This window comes from Adiantum capillus-veneris, chromosome 13 (genome assembly GCF_014529385.1).
Source record: "Adiantum capillus-veneris isolate H3 chromosome 13, ASM1452938v2, whole genome shotgun sequence".
In the NCBI taxonomy this organism is placed as follows: Eukaryota; Viridiplantae; Streptophyta; class Polypodiopsida; order Polypodiales; family Pteridaceae; genus Adiantum; species Adiantum capillus-veneris.
This window is the reverse complement of record NC_140943.1, coordinates 32211589-32221071: the sequence shown is the minus strand read 5'-3', so window position 1 is coordinate 32221071 and position 9483 is coordinate 32211589.

The following is a 9483-nucleotide window of genomic DNA, read 5'->3' as shown; positions in this document are numbered from 1 at the left end:
GGGCTCATTTAAGTGCATTGGGTGGAAATGGTGTCAGATTTAGGCTTTCAGTCTGTGAAACAATAGATATAAAGGGATTTTGAGATTTTGAGAGATCCAAATTAGCTCAAATTTGGTCAATGGGCTTGGGACATCATGTGCTTTGGTTCCATAAGGTCAAAGTTGCAAAATTCCCCCATTTTGGCAAGAAAGTAAATAATCACGATTATTAACTTTTTCATCAAAATGCACAACTTTTGTTGCAACTTGGCTCTAGGCTTGATGCAGACCCTGTGTATGAGATATGGTGTGATTTGGATCAAAAAATGTGACTGATAACTCAGAAATTGGTTTGAAAAGACTTATTTGCGTTTTTTTGACAATTTCCAAGTGTTTGTTGATCATTTTGGCTCATACTTGAAATGTGGCATGTAATAGGTGTGTACGAGTGATAGGTGAAGTGAAGGTACCATTTCCAAGCCAAAAAAATGTAAAAGTAAATAATCACGATTATTTACAACAGTTAACCTTTTTGCTAAACTTGACAATTTTTTGACCTAAACATATTCAATACACCTAAAACAAGCCCTAAATTGAATTTGGTAAAGTTTTGTCTTGTTGGCATCACTTCGTGCTTTGTTGACTCTGAAATCACCAGTTTTTGTGACTACGTGGCCTGTGGAATTGGTTAGTCACTTTTGAAGCCATGGACTTGTCTGTTACATAGTCCTGAAGCTACCCATCTAATTTTGTCCCATTTGGAGTCAGTTTGACTTCATATGTCAAATTTGACGCTTTGTAGCCTTCGAGCTGTTTTCTGCTTTTCAAGAGCTTGCCTTGATTGTTTTTATGAAACCATCCATGTACATTGTGTATAGACCCAGTCTATAAGCTGTCTGTGGAGTCAGAATCCAATTCTGGCATCTGGCAAAAACGTAGCTTTTCTACTTGGGAACCCCCTCGACCCCGGCCGAATGGTCATCTAGTGATATAGAAGTGTTCTATTATATAGGGGCATGTTACAGTTCAAGTCTCGTCCGATTTGGTTGAGTTAACTGGCCGCTATGGTCAATTTTTGGTCGTAGGACTTCGTGCACTGCTCGATTTCTAGGGTATTTTCCATGGGCTTAAATTAGCTACCGGCCATATAGAGTTGATCATTGATAAGCATAGAACTTACACCTCATGTCTCATGTTTTTTGTTGGATTTCTCCATTTTTAAGTCCCAATATAAAAAAATGATAAAAAATAACAAAAAAGACCATTTTTTGATGATTTTCTCATAGTATATACACCCTTTACACTCATCAGGGAGATGTTGTCAGTTAAATTCCCTCTATTGATGACTTGCTAAGGGCATTGTTAGGTAATTTTTCAAAAAATCACACGTTAACATCAAACTTTTTCCTCCCTCTTCAAACGTTGCCCTTAATTACTTAGTTCCCTTCCATCCCTCCTAGATGGTGTACTCCAGGACGACTGTGTGCATGGGTCGAACAATTGTGTCTATGCATAGCCTTGATTGGCTCTACCATGCTTTGAAGATCAATGCAGTTAAAACCATTATGTTGTGCAAGAGTTGGGTCTTGAGTAATTAACTCAAGGATTTCTGATGTCGAGGTTTTCTTTTGCTGTCTTCCAAAGAGCAAGTCTTGTAGCTTGTGTGCTCTTTGCTTGATTGTACCATTAGGATGCTTTGGCACACTGATTTTTAGAGCTATTGGTATTAATAATGATGGTTGTTGTCAAGCTTTTACCCTCCATTAGTATCTTGGTTTGTCTCAGTCAGAATGTTGTGGTTGAGTCTCTTGAGACTTAACTTTCCATTGCTTCATTGGTTTTACAGTTTGCGGAGAAGATAAGTGCTCCTTTTTCCTCCAAGTCCATTTTGTTCTAGGTTCCCTACTCGAAGATGCTCCCCTTTGTGTTTTGAACCTTGGAACCATCTTTGGTACAATAGATGATGTTTTGGGTACCCAGATTTGAATCGATTTGTCCTTAAGCTTTGCTTTTGGTACCCAAATTTGCCTGACTCCTTGCATGCTACTTGTAGCATTTGCTTGCCTATATGATAGAGAAGATCGATTGCTTCCTGGGTTGTTCTGCTGGTAACCTCCTTTCCATTCCTCTTTGCTTGGTGCAATTGGAACAATGAGTTGTCCGCCTTTAGGTGATAGCTTGAGCTGATTGGTATCCCAATCTGGTACTGCCTTGTAAGTCCGCATCCATGAGATTCCAAGAATCATTGTTTCATTCATGTGTTCAGCTGGTAAGCATACAAATTGATGAGGGCATGAACATCCATGTACTATCACATTTAAGTTGACTACTCCCAATGTCGGTGTTGGGTTCTTGTTGCATCCTTTAATAGCCACTATTTCTGCTATCAAAGATTGACTTGTTACTTTCTTGTATGTGGAATAACTGATTGCATTTACTCGAGCTCGTGTACTGACCAAAGCATTTGTGCTATGATTGTTCAGTTTTACTTTGATGCGAAGGTCCATTCCATCTAACCATTCATCATCCATTGACACTGCATCTTTCTGTAATTCCCAATAGTCGTTCATTTAGTTCCAGAGTGTTGATGGGAATAGGTATTTGTTAATTTTTGAGAGAAACTTTTCTTTTGAGTACTCGAAGCCGAGCTTCCTCTTGGGCTTCATCAATAACGTGTTGTTTTATCTTTCTTTGTTTAGCTGCATGCATCCTTTCTAGCAATTCATTGGTTAGGGGAAAATTGTACTTCTTTAAACGGCATCCACTAATCCAATAAGCCATTGGTTCACCATCTAGGGTGGACAACTTTACTGCTCCACTTGGAGATACATCTTCAATGATAAACGGTCCGTTTCCCTTTTTCTTAAACTTGGGAATGGGCTGCTTAAGGGAATAGATTAAACTAAGTCCCCTTTTTTGAAGATTTTTGTAACTAGATGGGAATCCAAAAACTGTTTTGTTTTTCGCTTTTGTGCATAGATGTGAGATATAGCTGTTAGCCTTTGCTCATCAAGCTTTTCTAAATCTTCAAGCCTCTTTGATAATTTATGTCCAGTCCACTCGAGATCCTTAGCTACCCTTAGTGTTGGTAATAGAAATTCTATCGGCAGTATGGCATCAAGACCATAAACAAGGTTAAAGGGTGTAGCATTTAAAGATGTTTTGAATGAAACTCGATAAGCCCATAGAGCAGCATGGATAATCATTTCCCAATCTGTCCTTCGTGAACTAACCACTTTAGTCAATACCGAGCTAAGAATATTATTTGTATGGTCAGCTTATCCATTCGCTTGTGGGTGATAGGGAGCTGATTTGTTATGGATGACCATAAATTCATTAAGCAGATACTCAATTAGCTCATTGGGGAAATGAGTTCCCCTATCACTGACAATTTTTATTAGTAGTCCATATCTTGTGAATATGTTCTCATATAAGAATGCGGATGTAGTTCTGGCATCATTCTTTTGAGTTGCTTTAGCCTCCTCCACTTGGTCAAATAGTCCGTAGCGACAATGATATATTGAGCTTGGGTTCTATAAGCAAGTGGTTGTACTGGCCCAACAAAGTTTATATCCCATTTTTTGAAAGCTCTAGCCTCCATCATTGGTCTTAAGGACGTGCTATCTTCAAGGGTTGGCATTTTTGCTTGTTGACATGCATGACACCTTCAAACATATTCTTTGGCATCTGCAAAAAGTGTTGGCCACTATATGCCTGCCATTAAGATTGCTCTTGTAGTGGTCTCACTCGAAAAGTGACCTCTAGCTAATCCAGCATGTGCTTGTTCTATAATGAAAATATATTCGTCTTGATTTGCACAAAGACACAGATATTGATCTTTACCTCTCCGATACAATTGGTTCCCAATAAGAGCATAGTCTCTTGCTTCTATTTCAATTGCTCTTTGGCGGCATTTACTCATATTCTCAGGAAATGTTCGGCTTGATAAGTAAATAACTAGATAGTTACTCCACTTAGGAACAAGTGATATTTGGAACAATGTTACATGAGGTATGGGTGCTTGTTTTTTACATTGAGGACATTTTTTCACAAATGAATGAACATCCCTCCTCATAGTTAGCCAAAATACTCCAAGTCTCAAGATTCGTCGCATAGTTTGGTCTTTCGCAAAGTGAAGTCCTACTATGGTAATATGTGCTTGACTTAGGTATTGGTTTTTCTCCTCAGGATTAATGCATAAAAGTAATATTCCATCTCGATTTCTTTTGTACAACCTTCCAGCTAATAATTGAGACATAGTCGATTTCTCAATTAATTTGATTGTAATAGGAAGTGGTATTTGCGAATCCACTTGAGCTATGGTCATCAATGATGCCATGTTTTCCGACCATTGAGGTATCATTTCCATGGAGAACAGATATGCATTTGGTAGATCATCGTCTACTCCCTTAGGTGGTTCTCCTGAAACAATCCTTGACAAATGATTTGCTCTTTGATGAGTGGTGCCCTTTTTCATAACTACAGTGAAATCAAATTCCAAAAGAATGATGAACCATCTCACTATTCCTCCTGTGTTGCATGGCTTGTTGACCAAGTACAAAAAGGCTTGGTGGTCCACAAAGAACAAAAATTTGTTATCTAATAGGTAATGTCTATACTTTTTGATGGCATAGATCATTCCTAATCCTTTCCTTTCGGTGGTTGTATAGTTTTTCTCTGCCATATTCAACTGTCTGCTAGCATAAGAAATAGGAAAATCAAATTTTCCGTCTTCTGCTTGAGCTAGGATACACCCAATGGCAAAATTGGAAGCATCTACATGTATGTGGAATATCTTATTTCAATCTGGTGCTTTAAATATTGGAGCTAAAGTGAGAGCTTGCTTAAGCTTCATGAAGGATTCTTCACACTCATTAGTCCATTCAAAGAGTGTAATCAAGCTATACATGGGTTTTGCAATTATAGCGTATATGTAAATGAACCGTCTGTAATATCCACAATGTCCCATGAATGTTTGAACCCCTTTGACTGTTGTCGGTCTAGGCAAATCAACAAAATAACATGAATTTTATCCATGTCGTAGCTATGCCATTTTTAGACCCTATATGTCCAAGAATTTTTCCTTGTCTACCCATAAATTGTTGAAGATGATGAAACAGGAAACAGAAGGAAGACAACAACTCAGAGTAAGAAGAAGATGGAGAAGGAGAAGACACAGAGCTTGCGTACGAGATCTCTGTAGAATAATAGAGTATATACAAACTCAGAGCTACAAAGCTTATGTGAGACCCTAAGAGATAAGGTTTCCTTTCACACCAGATGTCCAGGGGGAAAAACCCAGTGGGAGAAAAGTGCCCCTGGTGAAGCGCGTATACACACTAACACTACTACATGTCTACAATCCCCCCTGTAGTGATAGTGTGAATCCATACAAGGTAGCAGATCATCATGTGTATGAGAGTAAGCCCAAAGCTTTTCGGAAAGCTTCAAACTTTTCTCGTGATAACGCCTTCGTAAATAGATCTGCAATGTTATCCTGTGTAGGATAGTAAGTTAGTGTGATCTCCCCTGCATGTAGCCTTTCCTTGACATAGTGGTAGTGAACCTCTATGTGCTTTGTTCTTCAATGAAATACTGGATTCCTTGCAACTGCCATAGAACTTTGACTGTCAGTGAAAATGGTAGTGGGTGCCTGTTGACACTCACAAAGATCTGCCAATAACCTGCGTATCCATACACAATCAATTGTTTCCGTGAAAGCTGCCCTGTACTCAGCTTCACAAGTTGATGTAGCCACTATGGGTTGCTTCTTGCTTAGCCAAGATATACATGCATTTCCCAAGAAAAAACAATTCCCACTTGTGGAATGTCGTGTGTCAAAATCACCAGCCCAATCTGAATCGCTGTAACCAAGAAGCTGCATAGAACTATGCTTTCCATACATATCCCCCCTTGGAAAGAACATGGAAAGATTAGGGGTACCTGAAAGGTAACGAAGTATGCGCTTCACAGCCTGCCAATGATGCATACCTGGGCTGTGCATAAATCTGCTTGCTTGTGAAACCCCAAATTGAATGTCTGGACGAGTGTTGCCTGCCAAATATATCAAGCAACCAACCGCTGCTGCATAAGTATGTACATCAAAAGGTTCTCCAGCATCGTGCATGCTCAACTTTGATCCAGTTTCTACGGGTGTAGAGATTGGTTTACAATTTTGCATACCAAACTTGTCCAAAATTTTATGCAAATATTTTGCCTGCAACATGTATATGCCATCCTCTGATTGCACAAACTGAATACCCAAGTAATAATGTAGCAAACCAAGATCAGACATCTCAAAGGTTTTTCTCAAAGCATCTTTAAACGCTTCAATTTCATATGCAGTATTGCCTGTAAGAAGCATATCATCCACATAAAGTGTTAGCATAATGAGAACTCCATCTCTCTTTTTGACATACAAAGTACTTTCTGTTGGACTATTCTGAAATCCCTGGCCAATCAGATAAGTACGTATCTTCTCATACCATGCTCTTGGAGCCTGTTTGAGACCATACAAAGCTTTACGCAATCTACATACCTTTTGCTCTTGACCTTTTACAACAAAACCACTTGGTTGACTTACATAAACTTCTTCTTGCAAATCACCATTCAAAAAAGCAGTTTTGATATCCAACTGATGCACTTTCCAACCATGATGAGCAGTAATTGCAACTAGTGATCTAACTGTGGACGCACGAGAAGTAGGAGCAAAGGTTTCATCATAATCTATGCCTTTCTATTGCGCATAGCCTTTTGCCACAAGCCTTGATTTGTACTTGTCAACAGTATCATCTTGTTTCCTTTTTACCTTAAAAACCCACTTTGTACCAATAGGCTTTTTACCTATAGGCAAGTCCACTAGATCCCATGTATGATTCTTATGAATAGAATCAATTTCTTGCTGCATAGCATCTTTCCACTGAACACACTCTAAAGATTGTTCGAATGAATCAGGCTCATCTGCATCACAAAGAGTGCTAAAGCAAGCTAAATCTACTTGCTCTCTGCCAAAAGTAGTACCAGCACGTGTTTTTCGTGGCAACGGTGCATCCAACTTGCTATCCTGCAAAGTTTTCTGAACCCATTTAGGCAAGGTTCTTTCTTCCCTGAGAACTTCTTGCTCTTCACGCACAATTTCCTCTACATCATGAGGTGTCACATGCTGATCAAAAGATTGATTAAGATTATCAACTGTTGTGATTCTTGATTCTCCACAAAAGAAGGAAGCAAAACTTCAAATACATCATGTGTTTGCATATGAGGTACATCAAAAGCAACCATAGGTTAAGCAGTAGTTTCTGCAAAAATTACATCACGACTTTCAAAAATCTTGTTTGTAGCAGGATTGTAAAGTCTATAACCTTTACTTCCACTACTGTACCCCACAAATATACATTTGATTGCCTTATCATCAAGCTTTCCACGTAACTGCTGAGGGATGTGAGCATAAGCAAGACAACCAAAAACATGAAGATAACTGACTGAAGGTTTTCTGTCATACCAAGCTTCATATGGAGTAATGGTCTTCAAGGCACGAGTAGAACACCTGTTCAAAACATGTGCTGCACAAGAAATTGCCTCCATCCATAGCTTATGAGGAAAACTCTTAGCCTTGAGCATACATCTAGCCGTCTCCATTAAAGACCTGTTCTTCCTTTCTTAGAGAAGTTGCTTGGGCCGCCTAGTGATGCATTCAAAGAGAGGCTCTTGCAGTTACAAGAGGTCCAGTTGGATAGGATGAGCGCATTGGAGCATTATGGTCAGATGCAGGATAAGGCTTTGGCAAAGATAAATGAAAAGGTCAAAAGTAAGGGTATCAAGAAACATGACTTGGTTTTGCGCTACAACAGTAAGCTGGACAACACCTTCCAAAAGAAGTTTCAAATTAAGTGGGAAGGCCCTTTCAAGGTAGTGGAGTGTTTTCCAAATGGCACATATCAACTGGCTAACCTGAATGGTGTTCTACATAAGTCTAGGGTAAATGGATTGCGTCTTAAATTGTATCATGCTAGATTGATGATGGTGGAGCAAGATGAGCTGTCTGTGGATAAAGCAGTGTTGGTGAGGGATGAGGAGACCTGTGATGCGGTGAGTCTCATATCTCTCTTTGCTGCTGCTGATCATGAATGATCTAGCAGGCTAGGGGATGGGCAAATTATGTCAGGAGTTTTTTGGAGCAAGGGATTGCGCATATGTACATATACATGCATGGTGCATCAAATAAAGAATTGCCCATTTTTCAGAGCCAGGTGGTTACGTGGGGCCCACATGTGTACAGGTAGGACAAGGTGTACATAGTGCATCGATTTTCACTATTATCAGTACTAGTGTGTTTTTCCTACAATAAGGAGGAGTTGGTAGCGCGTAAAACTTCTCGAGGAAGCTATCCGCGGGCTGACGACATGAGGTAAGCAGGTGTGTCAGATGGCATCGAGTGGCGTCAGGAGGCCGAACGGGGTCAATATTTGCACGTGGAAGAATACAGACACAAAGTGGTGTTTTCTTGTGAGAGTTATACAGAAAGGTCATCATTAGGACCACTTTTTGGGGCCACTTCACGTTGTGACGGGATGCATTATTGGAAAAATTTGAGTGCCAGGTGTGCGCATGGATGCAGCAGGGTGACAACTATGCACTGCGAGGTCAGTTTTTGGCCTGTTCGGGGTCCGTTTGAGGTCATCTAAAAGGCCAAGGGTGCCCAACTAATAAAGCTAAGTGTGGGAAATGAAAAATAGAGAGAAGACCAGAAAAAATGTGGAGAAGAGAGGAGGAACAGCCGCAGGTGTGATTTTGCTCATTTTGGAGCTTGTTTTGGCCGTAAACTGCTCATCCGAGGTCGGATTTGAGCACTTTGACATTGTAGACTGGGGTTTTGGGCCGTTCCGGACGCGATGGCGCTGTCCATTTTGCCAAATTCCTCCCTCTTTTTCTGCTGTTTTGGCTGTGTAAGTTTCTCCTATGAGCGAAGTTTCTGCTCCAGTTTGTGATTGTATCTGGTATCTTTTACCCATATTGTGTGAGCTGTTTGCCCCATTGGTGTTGGCCCAAGCTCATTTGTATCGATACATCAGAAATTATCCTCTTTTGAGCTGAGTTTTTTGGGTGTGTGTGTGTGTGTGTCTGTGTGGAGTGGGCAAGTGGATAGTCTCTCTCCTCTCACTCCAGAGGTGTGTTCCGTGTCTCGGCCAGGTGTGTTGTGTAAGCCGAGTGGTGCCCCATAGTGTGTGTATATATCCTTCCAAGAGTGTGTGTCGGGTCGTTATAGAGGCGCTGTGTGTGTTTTCATCCCGCTCACACCGTTTTGGAACAAGCAGCTACAAATCCTTGAGGTAATGTATTTAAGTCCATGATTGACCTTAGTGGAATTTTTTGTAACCATGTTAATGCTTTTCCTTTTAATGTCATTCCAAACCCCTTGAATTGAGTATGAAAATCAAATATGCTTCTGATCTTAGCACTTGCTTAAAGCTCGCTAAGTGGTCATATGGATCCCCAGATCCACTG